Consider the following 12,966-nt stretch of genomic DNA (forward strand, 5'->3'; position numbering starts at 1 on the left):
TTTTATGGCACTTATCCTTCTAACCCAGTGTTTCCTTACCTTGCCTCACTTTTGGATGGTTTTACTTTTTAAAGCACTTATTTATTTATTTTTTAAAGTTTTAGATGTGGGGTGTGTGTGTATACCTATACTGTATGTTTATTTATCCTCATTTTATATTTGTTATATATTCTAGTTATTTATATCTTTTTATGTTTATTTATATATTTGCTAAGGAAACACTGTGTGCGGGTTTGCTTTTATACCTTTATCCCCTTGTTTGGCCGTTTTGTGAATTTTACAGGAATCCACACCAGGGGACGGACCTTGGAGACCCTGGGGTTTCTTTAAATGGTCGACTCCCGTTGCCTGTCTTGCCTCTGCTCTGATGTCTTTTTAAACCTTTTACCCATTTTTAACTGATTTTTTTAGAAGGTTGTTTGCTATGGGGGATTTTTTAGCATATCTATGCTGCTTTAAAAGAACACCTGAGATCTTTTTAGATAAATATTCCCCTTGTGCCCGTGCCCCCCGTGACCTCCACCAGGTGGTCACGTCCTTACCCAAACCTAACCCTAACCCGAAGAGCGAGAAGAGAGAGCGTGAACAGGAAGAACGAGAAGAGAGCGTGAACAGGAAGAGCGAGCGTGAAGAGAGCGTGAACAGGAAGAGCGTGAAGAGAGCGTGAACAGGAAGAGCGAGAAGAGAGCGTGAACAGGAAGAGCGAGAAGAGAGCGTGAACAGGAAGAGCGAGCGTGAAGAGAGCGTGAACAGGAAGAGCGTGAAGAGAGCGTGAACAGGAAGAGCGAGAAGAGAGCGTGAACAGGAAGAGCGAGAAGAGAGCGTGAACAGGAAGAGCGAGAAGAGAGCATGAACAGGAAGAGCGAGAAGAGAGCGTGAACAGGAAGAGCGAGAAGAGAGCGTGAACAGGAAGAGCGAGCGTGAAGAGAGCGTGAACAGGAAGAGCGTGAAGAGAGCGTGAACAGGAAGAGCGAGAAGAGAGCGTGAACAGGAAGAGCGAGAAGAGAGCGTGAACAGGAAGAGCGAGAAGAGAGCGTGAACAGGAAGAGCGAGAAGAGGAAGATCCAACCGCAATCATCCACTTAGTGGGGGTAGAGCCCACTTGCAAGGCTCTAGGACCATCATACCTCTCTGATCAGTGCTGATTGGGAGACACCTGTGTGAGCAGTGGGATTGCTGAGCTCCAGAGCAAGCACGCTTTTTCTTCCTCCTCCTTTTTCTCTCTGCTTTTGTCTTTCTTATGCGCTAGAAGATAGCCTTTTTTCTGAGTTTGGGTTAGTGTGTAGTACCCCCGTCAGTGTTTCACTGATTGGGGGGAAGTTTTTTTTTCTCGCTTTTGAGAACTATCCCCCGTGATTTTGTGCTGAGAGGGGCGCTTTCTTTTTTTTCAACATGACGGCCTTACACATGAACCAGACCCGGACCGGATTAACTACGACGAGCACGGACACCCCTGGTATGAGTGACAAAGACGGCATGACCCTGCCTGGAGCAACGACAACCCAAATGAACACCCCCATACAGAAGACGAAAGATGGCGTGACAAGGACTGGAATAACGACGAGTATGGAGATGCCCACACGGGCGACAGAGAGGAGTGAGGCCCCGGCTGAAGCAGAGGTGAATAACCTGGTGGAGGCTGTGAGGAAGGAGCAGGAGAACGCAGCACAAAGGGCTGTGGAGAAGGTGAAAAGTACACATGACCTGAAGAGGCTGACGGTGAACGTAGAGCTGGAGGGCGGAGAGAATATAACGGCAATGGGGCTAATCACCCAGATCCAGAGGCAGTGTGGGGTTCTACTTGCATGCAGAGCGATCACACCCAGAAAATACGAGATAACTATGGCTGATCTGGCAGCAAAGAACAAATTAATGGAGGGCTGCAGGGTGGGGGACACGCGGGTGCACGCATCTGAACTTGTAAATAATGAACTTGTAGTTTCTTTCCTGAATCTACCGTTTTATATTTCTGATGAAAGCATCCTGGCTAAACTGGCCAGCTGGGGTGTAATGGCGGTTTCTGCCATCAGGAGGAGGATGTGGCCCGGCTCACGAGTGACAGATGGAACAAGGTATCTGAGAGTACGTTTCACGGAGCGCGTGCAGTCCCTGCCATACTCCACAAAGTTCGAGACGGCAGTAGGGTCGGAGTACTTTAGGGTACTCCACGACGGGCAGGCGAAAATATGCAGGGGCTGCATGCAGCCGGGCCACATCCTCAGGGAGTGCTCAGAGTTTCTGTGCCACAAGTGTGGCGAGCAGGGCCATATCGCCAGAGAGTGCGCCATGAAGCAGGGACAGAGATGTAGACAATGCAATAAAATGCCTGAGGCATGTGTGTGTGTGGGAGAGCTGGTGGTGGAAGAGGAGAAGGGGACGGAGGAGGAGGAGCTGATTGAACCACACAGCTCTGATGATTCCTCTGTCCGCAGGGGTGCGGACGAGGAGCCGTCCCAGATGGATGAGGAGGCGGGGGCCAGCTGCGGTGTCCAGCCTGAGCCCGAGGCAGGCCGGCCGACGGGGGATGAGCTGACGGGCCCTGGTGCTGGGCTGGCACCGGGGCAGGTGGGCGGAGCAGCGAAGGAGCCAGTGACGGCGGTGAGATCGGGTACGGACCTGGTGGCGATTGCTGAGGACGCGGAGAGGTCGGTGGCGAAGGCGACGGCGGAGCTGGTGGATCGAGAGGGTGTCGGGGCGAGAGCGACGGACGAGGAGGCAGCAGGAGCAGTGATGGAGCCAGAGGCCACAACTGTGCTGACAGCGGTGTCAGTGACGCTGACGCCAGCAACGGCGCTGACGGGGGAGAGGGGCAGGCTGCAGTCCGCGTCGTGGCTGGGGAACTGGGCCCCGGCCGGGAAGACAGGGAGCCAGGGACTAGGAGCCATGGCAAGAGGAAAGCGTGTCTCGAGGGTGCCGGGCTCGGCGGCCACGGCACAAGAGAGGATCGCTGTCGCAGTGGTGCATGGAGCAACAGATACGGCGGTGGAGGCAGAGACAGTAGAGCCGGAGAAGGAGCCAGCACAGACAATTCAGGCTGGGCCGCAGGCACTGGGGAGGGGGGAAGACCAGTTCGAGATCGGGTCCTCCCTGGACATGGAGGAGATGAGAGAGAGCGGGTCTGGGCTGCAGACATCAGAGCAGACAGAGATGTCTGGTGAATCGGACATGGACTTCTCTGAAGCCAAAGAGATGAGAAAGAGACAGGGGTTATGGGCAACAAAAGGGAAACCAAAGAAAAAGGTGAGCAGGAAAAAAAAATAAAAGTGTTAATGTATCTACCTAACATAATGATCTGCCTTGCTTGTGGTTCAGTGAATTTAGTGTCCCTAAATACAAATGGCTGCAGAAGTACGAAAATAATTCAGAACAGTCTCACAGGAATTGTGCGACTAAAAGAGACGATTTATCTTTTTTCTTTTCTTTTCATTTATACTATTAATGGTGTCTGTTGCTTCTTTTAATGCAAATAGTCTTAGGACTAGTTATAGGCGAAACCAAGCCTTGATGTTGTGTGAGGCTGACATTATATGTTTGCAAGAGACACACTGGGATGAAAAATGTGTGAAGGAGTTAGAGAGAGAGTGGATGGGAGATGTGTATGTAAACAATGGGGACATTTATTCTAGGGGAGTGGCTATTTTAGTTAAAAGGGGAGAGGTTGAGAATGTGAGGAAATGTGAGGATGATGGTGATGGGAGAGTGATAGGGATTACTTTTGAACACCTGGGTAAGAAATTGAAAATGTTGAATGTGTATGCACCAAATGAGGAAAAGGAGAGAAGGGAGTTTTTTGAGAGGATGGCGGGAATGTGCGGGAAAGAATGTGTAATTGTGGGTGACTTTAATGTGTGGTGTGGAAGGCTGGATGCATCTGCAAGTGTGTGTTTCAAAAGCGACTCCTCAAGAAGAGTATTGAAGGAGGTAATGAGAGCGAATGGACTGGTAGATGTGTGGAGGGAAAAGAACCCAAGAGGGCGCGTATTTACAAGGAGACAGATGGTGAAAGGGGAATTAAAACAGAGTAGGATTGATTTAGTTTTGAGTACGGAGAGTCTAGCAAGTAAAATGGGGGGAATTGATTACAAGGTAACTACTCTTAGTGACCACGTGGTGCTAAAATTTAGATTAGGGCATGGGTGTGAGAGGAGGGGGGGAGGTGTGTGGTGCCTGAATGGGATGTTGCTCAAAGAAGAAAGGTACAAGGAAAAGGTGAGATAATGTATAATGGGGAGAAAGAATGAGAGTATGTATGAGGAGGATATGGGGAGGTGGTGGGAGGAGATGAAGGAGGAGCTAAAGAATTTGAGCATGAGCTACAGCAGGGATAGGAATAGAAGGGAAAGAGGGAGGGAAAGGAGACTAAAGGAAGAGTTAGTTAGAGAAGCAGAGAGGGTGGACCAGGGGGTAGGGCACGCATTAGAACGGTATAATAAAATTAAAAATGAGCTGGAGGAGGTAGAACAGAAGAGATGCATGGGGGCAATAGTTAGAAGTAGGGCTAGATATGTGGTTGAGGGAGAGAAATGTACAGCATTCTTTTTAGGTTTAGAGAGGGCGAAACAGAAAAATAATTATTTGGAGCAGGTGGAAGGGAAAAATGGAGAAAAGATAACGGATTTTGTAGGGATAGTTGGAAGAGTAGAAGAATTTTATAGTGAACTATTTAGGAAAGAAGAGGTTGATGAAGAGTGCATGAAACATGTGCTGGAGAAAATGGAGACTAAGATGAGCGAAGATGCGAAGGAGATGTGCGAAGGAGAGATAAGGATAGGTGAAATAGAGGCAGCCATATTAGGGTTAGGCAGGAATAAGAGTCCAGGGCTAGATGGGTTAGTGGGAGAGTTTTACATAGAGTTTAAAGAGGAACTAGCGCCACTGTTGGACAGATTGTTTAAATGGATAGAAGAGAAGGACGAGATGCCGGTTAGTATGGCGACAGGGTTAGTTAGTATTATATATAAGAAAGGGAGTAGGGATAGACTTGAAAACTATAGGCCGCTTAGCTGTTTAAACAGTGACTATAAAATACTAGCAAGAGTGCTAGCAAATAGGATTAAGAGGGTGATAGGGACAATAGTGGGAAGCACGCAGGCTTACAGTATACCAGGGAGGGATATAGCAGACACAATCAGCAGCATTAGGGACACAATAGAACACATGAAGGGAGGGGAGAGGGGGATAGTGATGAGTTTAGATTTGAACAAAGCATTTGATAGGGTAGATCATGGATACCTGTATGGAGTATTAGGAAAAGTAGGGTTTGGGCAGCAGTTAGTAGGATGGATCAAAAGATTGTATGATAAAGCTGTTAGTTGCGTCAAAATTAATGGGATAGTCACAGATAATTTCAGATTAGAGAGGTCGGTTAGACAAGGGTGTCCACTGTCGGCCCTGCTGTACTCACTGTCGGCAGAGCCACTAGCTGCACTGCTGAAGCAAAATAAAAAGGTCAGAGGCATAGACTTACCAGGAGGGCAAGTGAGTCTATTATACCAGTATGCGGACGACACAACAGTAACAGTACAAGACAGTGAAAGTGTCCTTGAGGTTTTACAAAGTGTAGGCGTTTATGGTAGAGCATCAGGAGCAAAGCTAAACATAGAAAAGTCAGAAATTATGTATGTTGGAGTCAATGGAGAAAGGAGGAAAGATATAGGATTGAAAGAGAGGAAGGACTATTTTAGGGTGTTAGGGGTGAATTTAGGGGTTGAAGGCAGAGAAGGGAGAGACATGCAGTATGAAGGGATAATGAATAGCATAAAGAAGACATTGAGGTTTTGGAGACTTAGGAAGTTGAAGTTGAAGGGGAAAGTGGTGGTAGTGAATGGCCTGATAATGAGCAAACTTGTGTATGCAATGACTGTGTTGGATGTGCCTGAGCAAGTGCTAAAGGAGACAGAGAAAATGGTGAGTGAGTTTCTCTGGGGTGGGAGAGGTGTCAGAATAGCCAGGGAAGTGATGGAAAACGAATACAAGGATGGTGGGTTGAAGCTGATTAATTTAGAAAAGAAAAAGAATGCACTTCGGTTGAAAATGATGACAAGATATGTAAAGGACAAGAAAGATCATGTATGGAAGCTGTTTCTGAAAGAAGCAATTAATAAATGTGGGGGTTGTGGAGAAAGTGGAATATTTATGGAACTGAAGAAAGGTATGTTGAGTGAGGTGTCTGAGTTCTATAAAGAGATGCTGGGAGCATGGGGAGAGTTTGTAAAACATGTGCAGTTTCAATGCAAAAATGTAAAACAGGTGTGGGAGCAACCATTGTTTCTAAATCCCAAAATCACATTTGAGGGGAGCACAATTTATAACTTGGAGATGTGGAGAGCAGGTTTTAGGAAGGTGAGGGATTTAGTGTACGAGTATGTACCAGGGTTCATGAGGGCTCAGGTAGTGGTAGATGAGGTGAGAGAAAGGGGTGATGAAATGTGGTTAGGCACAGCGGTGGATGTGGTGGAGAAGATAAAGAAGGGGATGCCGAGAGAATGGGTGAGAATGATTGAGAGTGAGGCGGTGGGGAGTGGAGGAGAAGGGGTGGAAATGTATGTGGGGGAAGGAGAAAGGATAGTAAGCCTGGCGAATGTGAAAACGAGAGTAATGTACAGATGTTTAAGAATGAAAGAGATAAGAAGACCGGCTGCAGAGAAGGTATGGGAAAAAGTAATGACCGATATGGATGTAAAAAGGATGTGGCTGAACCTGAGAGTGAAATGGAATAGTGTTGAATGTGAGCATTTTGATTTCCTACTGCGTCACAATAGGGTGTTTAACAATCTAATAATAAGTCAATTTAATCTGGATGTGAGGAAGCAGTGTGATGTCTGTCAGGTGGAAGTGGAGACATGTCTGCATGAGTTTGTGGAATGTGGGGAGTTGGCTGTGTACTTTGGGAAAGTGAAAGAGTTGATAAGCAGATGTTGGAAAGGGGAATTTGTGGAGAAAATAGGGTGGAAGGAGCTGTGGTTGTTTGGTGCGGTTGCTAAAAGGAAAGGATGTAATGTAACTACACGCTAAGCCATGCAAGGTTTGCAGTCAAGCTAAGGAGGAATGTAGCGCATTACGAGAAAAGGAGAGTAGAAGTATGGAGTGTGTTTAAAAATATTATGAAAAGAGATGTAAACATATTACATAGCTATGTCAAGGAGGAAGAGTTTCAGGAGGGGTTTATTGAGGGTAGCACCTTTGTTGCGATTGGGGAGAGTGGAGAGGTTGTGTTAGATTTTGGTTAGAATCTGTGTTATGGCTAATTATCATTGGGGATTATTTTTGTTGGTTACATTATGTCTGAGTATGAGTAAAAAATTGGTATGTGTCTCTTTGAGTTATGGGGAGGTTTATTTTCGTTGTTTTTTGACTTATGGGTTGGGATAAGTGTTAAGTGTTTGAATTTATAGTTAGTATTAGCGTGGAGGGTTTATTTTTTGTTATTATGTTTGTACAAGTGTCATGTGTTCTTGTATTGAAGAGTAAGTGGTAAAATGTTGATTGTAAAAAATTTTGTATTTTTGATAATAAATAAATAAAAAAAATAAATAAAAAAATCTGTTTGTGCCCGATCTCGTCCGATCTCGGAAGCTAAGCAGAGTCGGGCCTGGTTAGTACTTGGATGGGAGACAGCCTGGGAATACCAGGTGCTGTAAGTTTTTTCACTTCTCTCTCCAAAAGGCAGAGGACACTGCTGCTTTTTCACTTGAGAAATATGTGAGAAAAAGGCAAGATTGAAGAAGAGATGCATACAAAGATGTGGGTAACGGTAAAAAGGGAAACAGAATCAATCAATATATCAATATTTTCTTATTATTGGAATGTTAATTAATGAACTGGTTTAGGTTCGTTAACGTTTTAAAATTGACCTACTGTTGTAGGTTTTAAAGAACTATGTGTTGGAGAAAAACTTGCTTACGGCCATACCTCTCTGTTCGTGCCCGATCTCGTCCGATCTCGGAAGCTAAGCAGAGTCGGGCCTGGTTAGTACTTGGATGGGAGACCGCCTGGGAATACCAGGTGCTGTAACTTTCTTCACTTTTCTCTCCAAAAGGCAGAGGACACTGCTGCTTTTCACTTGAGAAATATGAGAAAAAGGCAAGATTAAAGAAGAGATGCATTCAAAGATGCATTCAAAGATGTGGGTAACGGTAAAAAGGGAAACAGAATCAATCAATATATCAATATTTTCTTATTATTGGAATGTTAATTAATGAACTGGTTTAGGTTCGTTAACGTTTTAAAATTGACCTACTGTTGTAGGTTTTAAAGAACTATGTGTTGGAGACAAACTTGCTTACGGCCATACCTCTCTGTCCTGTTTCAGACCAGAGTGCATTGTGGGTTAGAGCTACTTCCTCCTTGGAGGAAGCACACGGCTGTGCTTTGTTTTCTCCTCTTATCTCTCTCTCCTTTTGTTTGTTTTACATGCCCTAAGAGAAGGGTTATTTTTTGGTTTTGCTCAGCTGATTGTGTCAGTAGTACCCCCGTCAGTGTCTCACTGAGCGGGGGGAAGCGTTTTTTTCCGTGTTTTGTGAGCTATCCCCCGTGTTTTTTTTTTGGGGGGCGCTTTTAGTCCTTTTTTTTTTCCCCCAAGATGGCGGACCACCCGGTAAACCCGACCTGGAATGAACTCACTTTAACTCTTACGGATAACCCCAGCGGCTTGGTGGTGGGCGGAGAGGGCCGTGGTGTTGCCAACGGTACAGTAGAACTGACGGAGAACGGGGGCAGTGGTGGTGCCAAAGGTGTGGAAGAACTGACGAAGAATGGTGACAGCAGTGACGCTGTTAAAAGAACGGGAGAACTGACAAAGAATGGAGACGGCAGCGATGCTGTTACAAGAACGGAGGAACGGTCCTCACGGAGCCTAACTGTGAACGTGGAGATGGAGGGTGGAGAGACTATGAGTGCTATCGAGCTCATCAGACATGTGCAGAGGTTGTGCGGTGAGTTACTGGCGTGCAGAGTGCTCGGCCAAAAGAAGTTTGAACTCACAATGAGCAACATAACGGGTAAGAAAAAACTGATGGAGGGTTTTAAGATTGGGGAAACGAGGGTTCATGCTAGAGAGATCACTAACGACGAGCTCATCGTCTCTTTTCTCAATCTGCCCTATTATATCAGAGACAATGATATCCTTTTGAGACTGGATAGCTGGGGGGTAACGCCTATGTCACCTATTAGACGCAGAATGTGGCCAGGCTCTAAGGTGACGGACGGCACTCGATTTCTACGAGTTAAATTTAACGAAAGAGTTCGTTCGCTACCATATTCTACAAAATTTAACACGGTGCTGGGCTCGGAGTATTTCCGGGTAATTCATGACAGGCAGACCAAAATATGTAGGCTCTGCATGCAGCCTGGGCATGTTCAAAGAGAATGCCCTGAGTTCACATGCTACACCTGCGGAGAGCAAGGGCATTTTTCTAGGGAGTGTTCCACACGAAAGACTAACAAATGCAAGGGATGTAAGCGGGCACCGGACAGCTGTGTGTGCCATGTGGAGGTGACAGAAGAGGAGATGGTGGGGACTGTGGAGGAGGAGGAGGAGGAGGAGGAGGAGGTGCAGAGCGACGACGGTATGTCGAGCACTGGCACCGTGGAGGAGGACGTGGACGAGGAGGAGGAGGAGGAGGAGGAGGAGGAGATGGAGGAGGAAGAGGATGATGAGGCTGCTGCGGGGACCTGTGTGAGCGAGCTGAACAAAGAGGGAACGGCGATGACTACGGCTGTAATGAGGCCGAAGCCTGCAGCCTGTATGGCAGAGACTACAGCGGTGAAAGCAGGTGCAACTGTGGAGTCAGTGACAACGGCAGGTGCAGCAGTGGAGCCAGTGACAGCGCCAGGTGCAGCTATGGCGCCAGCGAAAGAGGCAGGTGCAGTTGTGGAGCCAGTGACAAGGGCAGGTGCAGCTGTGGAGCCAGTGACAAGGGCAGGTGCAGCGGTGGAGCCAGTGACAGCAGCAGGCGTGGTGATGAAGCCACGGAGTATGACCGATGCAGGGAGGAGAACTGAAATAGTGGAGGTGCCGGAGACGGCGTCCAGCCAGATTGATCTGAGTGGGCCAAGGCCGGTGCCCAGCCAGCCGGAGCTAAAGGTGGGAGAGGCACGAGCCAGTGCCAGGCTGAAGGAGCAAGTCCAGACCAAGCCGGGCAAGGCCCGAGTGGGGAGACTGGCTGCGAGGAAAACGAAGGCAGTGCTATTGGAAGGCGCAGAGGTCGAGCTGCGAAAGAGGGCTGAGGAAAAGGCGGCGATGGGGTCTTCCCTGGACAGCTTTGTTCCTCAAGACATCGGGAACTGCGGCTCCCCGCTGCTATTAAGTGAACCCTCGGACTCAGACATGGACATCGAGAAGGGCCAAAGGGTGAGGAAAAGGGATGGAGAGCTTTTAAAAGGGTCTGATAATCGGAAGAAAGCACTGAAAAAATAACAACATGTTTTGGTTATTAATGGTGGCTGTTGCTTCTTTTAATGCAAATAGTCTTAGGACTAGTTATAGGCGAAACCAAGCCTTGATGTTGTGTGAGGCTGACATTATATGTTTGCAGGAGACACACTGGGATGAAAAATGTGTGAAGGAGTTAGAGAGAGAGTGGATGGGAGATGTGTATGTAAACAATGGGGACATTTATTCTAGGGGAGTGGCTATTTTGGTTAAAAGGGGAGAGGTTGAGAATGTGAGGAAATGTGAGGATGATGGTGATGGGAGAGTGATAGGGATTACTTTTGAACACCTGGGTAAGAAATTGAAAATGTTGAATGTGTATGCACCAAATGAGGAAAAGGAGAGAAGGGAGTTTTTTGAGAGGATGGCGGGAATGTGCGGGAAAGAATGTGTAATTGTGGGTGACTTTAATGTGTGGTGTGGAAGGCTGGATGCATCTGCAAGTGTGTGTTTCAAAAGCGACTCCTCAAGAAGAGTATTGAAGGAGGTAATGAGAGCGAATGGACTGGTAGATGTGTGGAGGGAAAAGAACCCAAGAGGGCGCGTATTTACAAGGAGACAGATGGTGAAAGGGGAATTAAAACAGAGTAGGATTGATTTAGTTTTGAGTACGGAGAGTCTAGCAAGTAAAATGGGGGGAATTGATTACAAGGTAACTACTCTTAGTGACCACGTGGTGCTAAAATTTAGATTAGGGCATGGGTGTGAGAGGAGGGGGGGAGGTGTGTGGTGCCTGAATGGGATGTTGCTCAAAGAAGAAAGGTACAAGGAAAAGGTGAGATAATGTATAATGGGGAGAAAGAATGAGAGTATGTATGAGGAGGATATGGGGAGGTGGTGGGAGGAGATGAAGGAGGAGCTAAAGAATTTGAGCATGAGCTACAGCAGGGATAGGAATAGAAGGGAAAGAGGGAGGGAAAGGAGACTAAAGGAAGAGTTAGTTAGAGAAGCAGAGAGGGTGGACCAGGGGGTAGGGCACGCATTAGAACGGTATAATAAAATTAAAAATGAGCTGGAGGAGGTAGAACAGAAGAGATGCATGGGGGCAATAGTTAGAAGTAGGGCTAGATATGTGGTTGAGGGAGAGAAATGTACAGCATTCTTTTTAGGTTTAGAGAGGGCGAAACAGAAAAATAATTATTTGGAGCAGGTGGAAGGGAAAAATGGAGAAAAGATAACGGATTTTGTAGGGATAGTTGGAAGAGTAGAAGAATTTTATAGTGAACTATTTAGGAAAGAAGAGGTTGATGAAGAGTGCATGAAACATGTGCTGGAGAAAATGGAGACTAAGATGAGCGAAGATGCGAAGGAGATGTGCGAAGGAGAGATAAGGATAGGTGAAATAGAGGCAGCCATATTAGGGTTAGGCAGGAATAAGAGTCCAGGGCTAGATGGGTTAGTGGGAGAGTTTTACATAGAGTTTAAAGAGGAACTAGCGCCACTGTTGGACAGATTGTTTAAATGGATAGAAGAGAAGGACGAGATGCCGGTTAGTATGGCGACAGGGTTAGTTAGTATTATATATAAGAAAGGGAGTAGGGATAGACTTGAAAACTATAGGCCGCTTAGCTGTTTAAACAGTGACTATAAAATACTAGCAAGAGTGCTAGCAAATAGGATTAAGAGGGTGATAGGGACAATAGTGGGAAGCATGCAGGCTTACAGTATACCAGGGAGGGATATAGCAGACACAATCAGCAGCATTAGGGACACAATAGAACACATGAAGGGAGGGGAGGGGGGGATAGTGATGAGTTTAGATTTGAACAAAGCATTTGATAGGGTAGATCATGGATACCTGTATGGAGTATTAGGAAAAGTAGGGTTTGGGCAGCAGTTAGTAGGATGGATCAAAAGATTGTATGATAAAGCTGTTAGTTGCGTCAAAATTAATGGGATAGTCACAGGTAATTTCAGATTAGAGAGGTCGGTTAGACAAGGGTGTCCACTGTCGGCCCTGCTGTACTCACTGTCGGCAGAGCCACTAGCTGCACTGCTGAAGCAAAATAAAAAGGTCAGAGGCATAGACTTACCAGGAGGGCAAGTGAGTCTATTATACCAGTATGCGGACGACACAACAGTAACAGTACAAGACAGTGAAAGTGTCCTTGAGGTTTTACAAAGTGTAGGAGTTTATGGTAGAGCATCAGGAGCAAAGCTAAACATAGAAAAGTCAGAAATTATGTATGTTGGAGTCAATGGAGAAAGGAGGAAGGATATAGGATTGAAAGAGAGGAAGGACTATTTTAGGGTGTTAGGGGTGAATTTAGGGGTTGAAGGCAGAGAAGGGAGAGACATGCAGTATGAAGGGATAATGAATAGCATAAAGAAGACATTAAGGTTTTGGAGACTTAGGAAGTTGAAGTTGAAGGGGAAAGTGGTGGTAGTGAATGGCCTGATAATGAGCAAACTTGTGTATGCAATGACTGTGTTGGATGTGCCTGAGCGAGTGCTAAAGGAGACAGAGAAAATGGTGAGTGAGTTTCTCTGGGGTGGGAGAGGTGTCAGAATAGCCAGGGAAGTGATGGAAAACG

General features: G+C 46.5%; 1 non-coding gene across 1 annotated transcript; it reads left to right on the forward strand.

Annotated features, from left to right (window-relative positions):
• Positions 1-7,897: 7,897 nt before the first annotated feature.
• LOC142948865 (5S ribosomal RNA) lies at positions 7,898-8,016 on the forward strand. Its single transcript, XR_012953621.1, has one exon. It is a non-coding gene; the product is annotated as a 5S ribosomal RNA (ribosomal RNA).
• The last annotated feature ends 4,950 nt before the right edge of the window (positions 8,017-12,966 follow it).

The sequence above is a fragment of the Anarhichas minor genome, unplaced genomic scaffold (genome assembly GCF_050575085.1).
Source record: "Anarhichas minor isolate MPS153535 unplaced genomic scaffold, ASM5057508v1 ptg000013l, whole genome shotgun sequence".
NCBI lineage: Eukaryota > Metazoa > Chordata > Actinopteri > Perciformes > Anarhichadidae > Anarhichas > Anarhichas minor.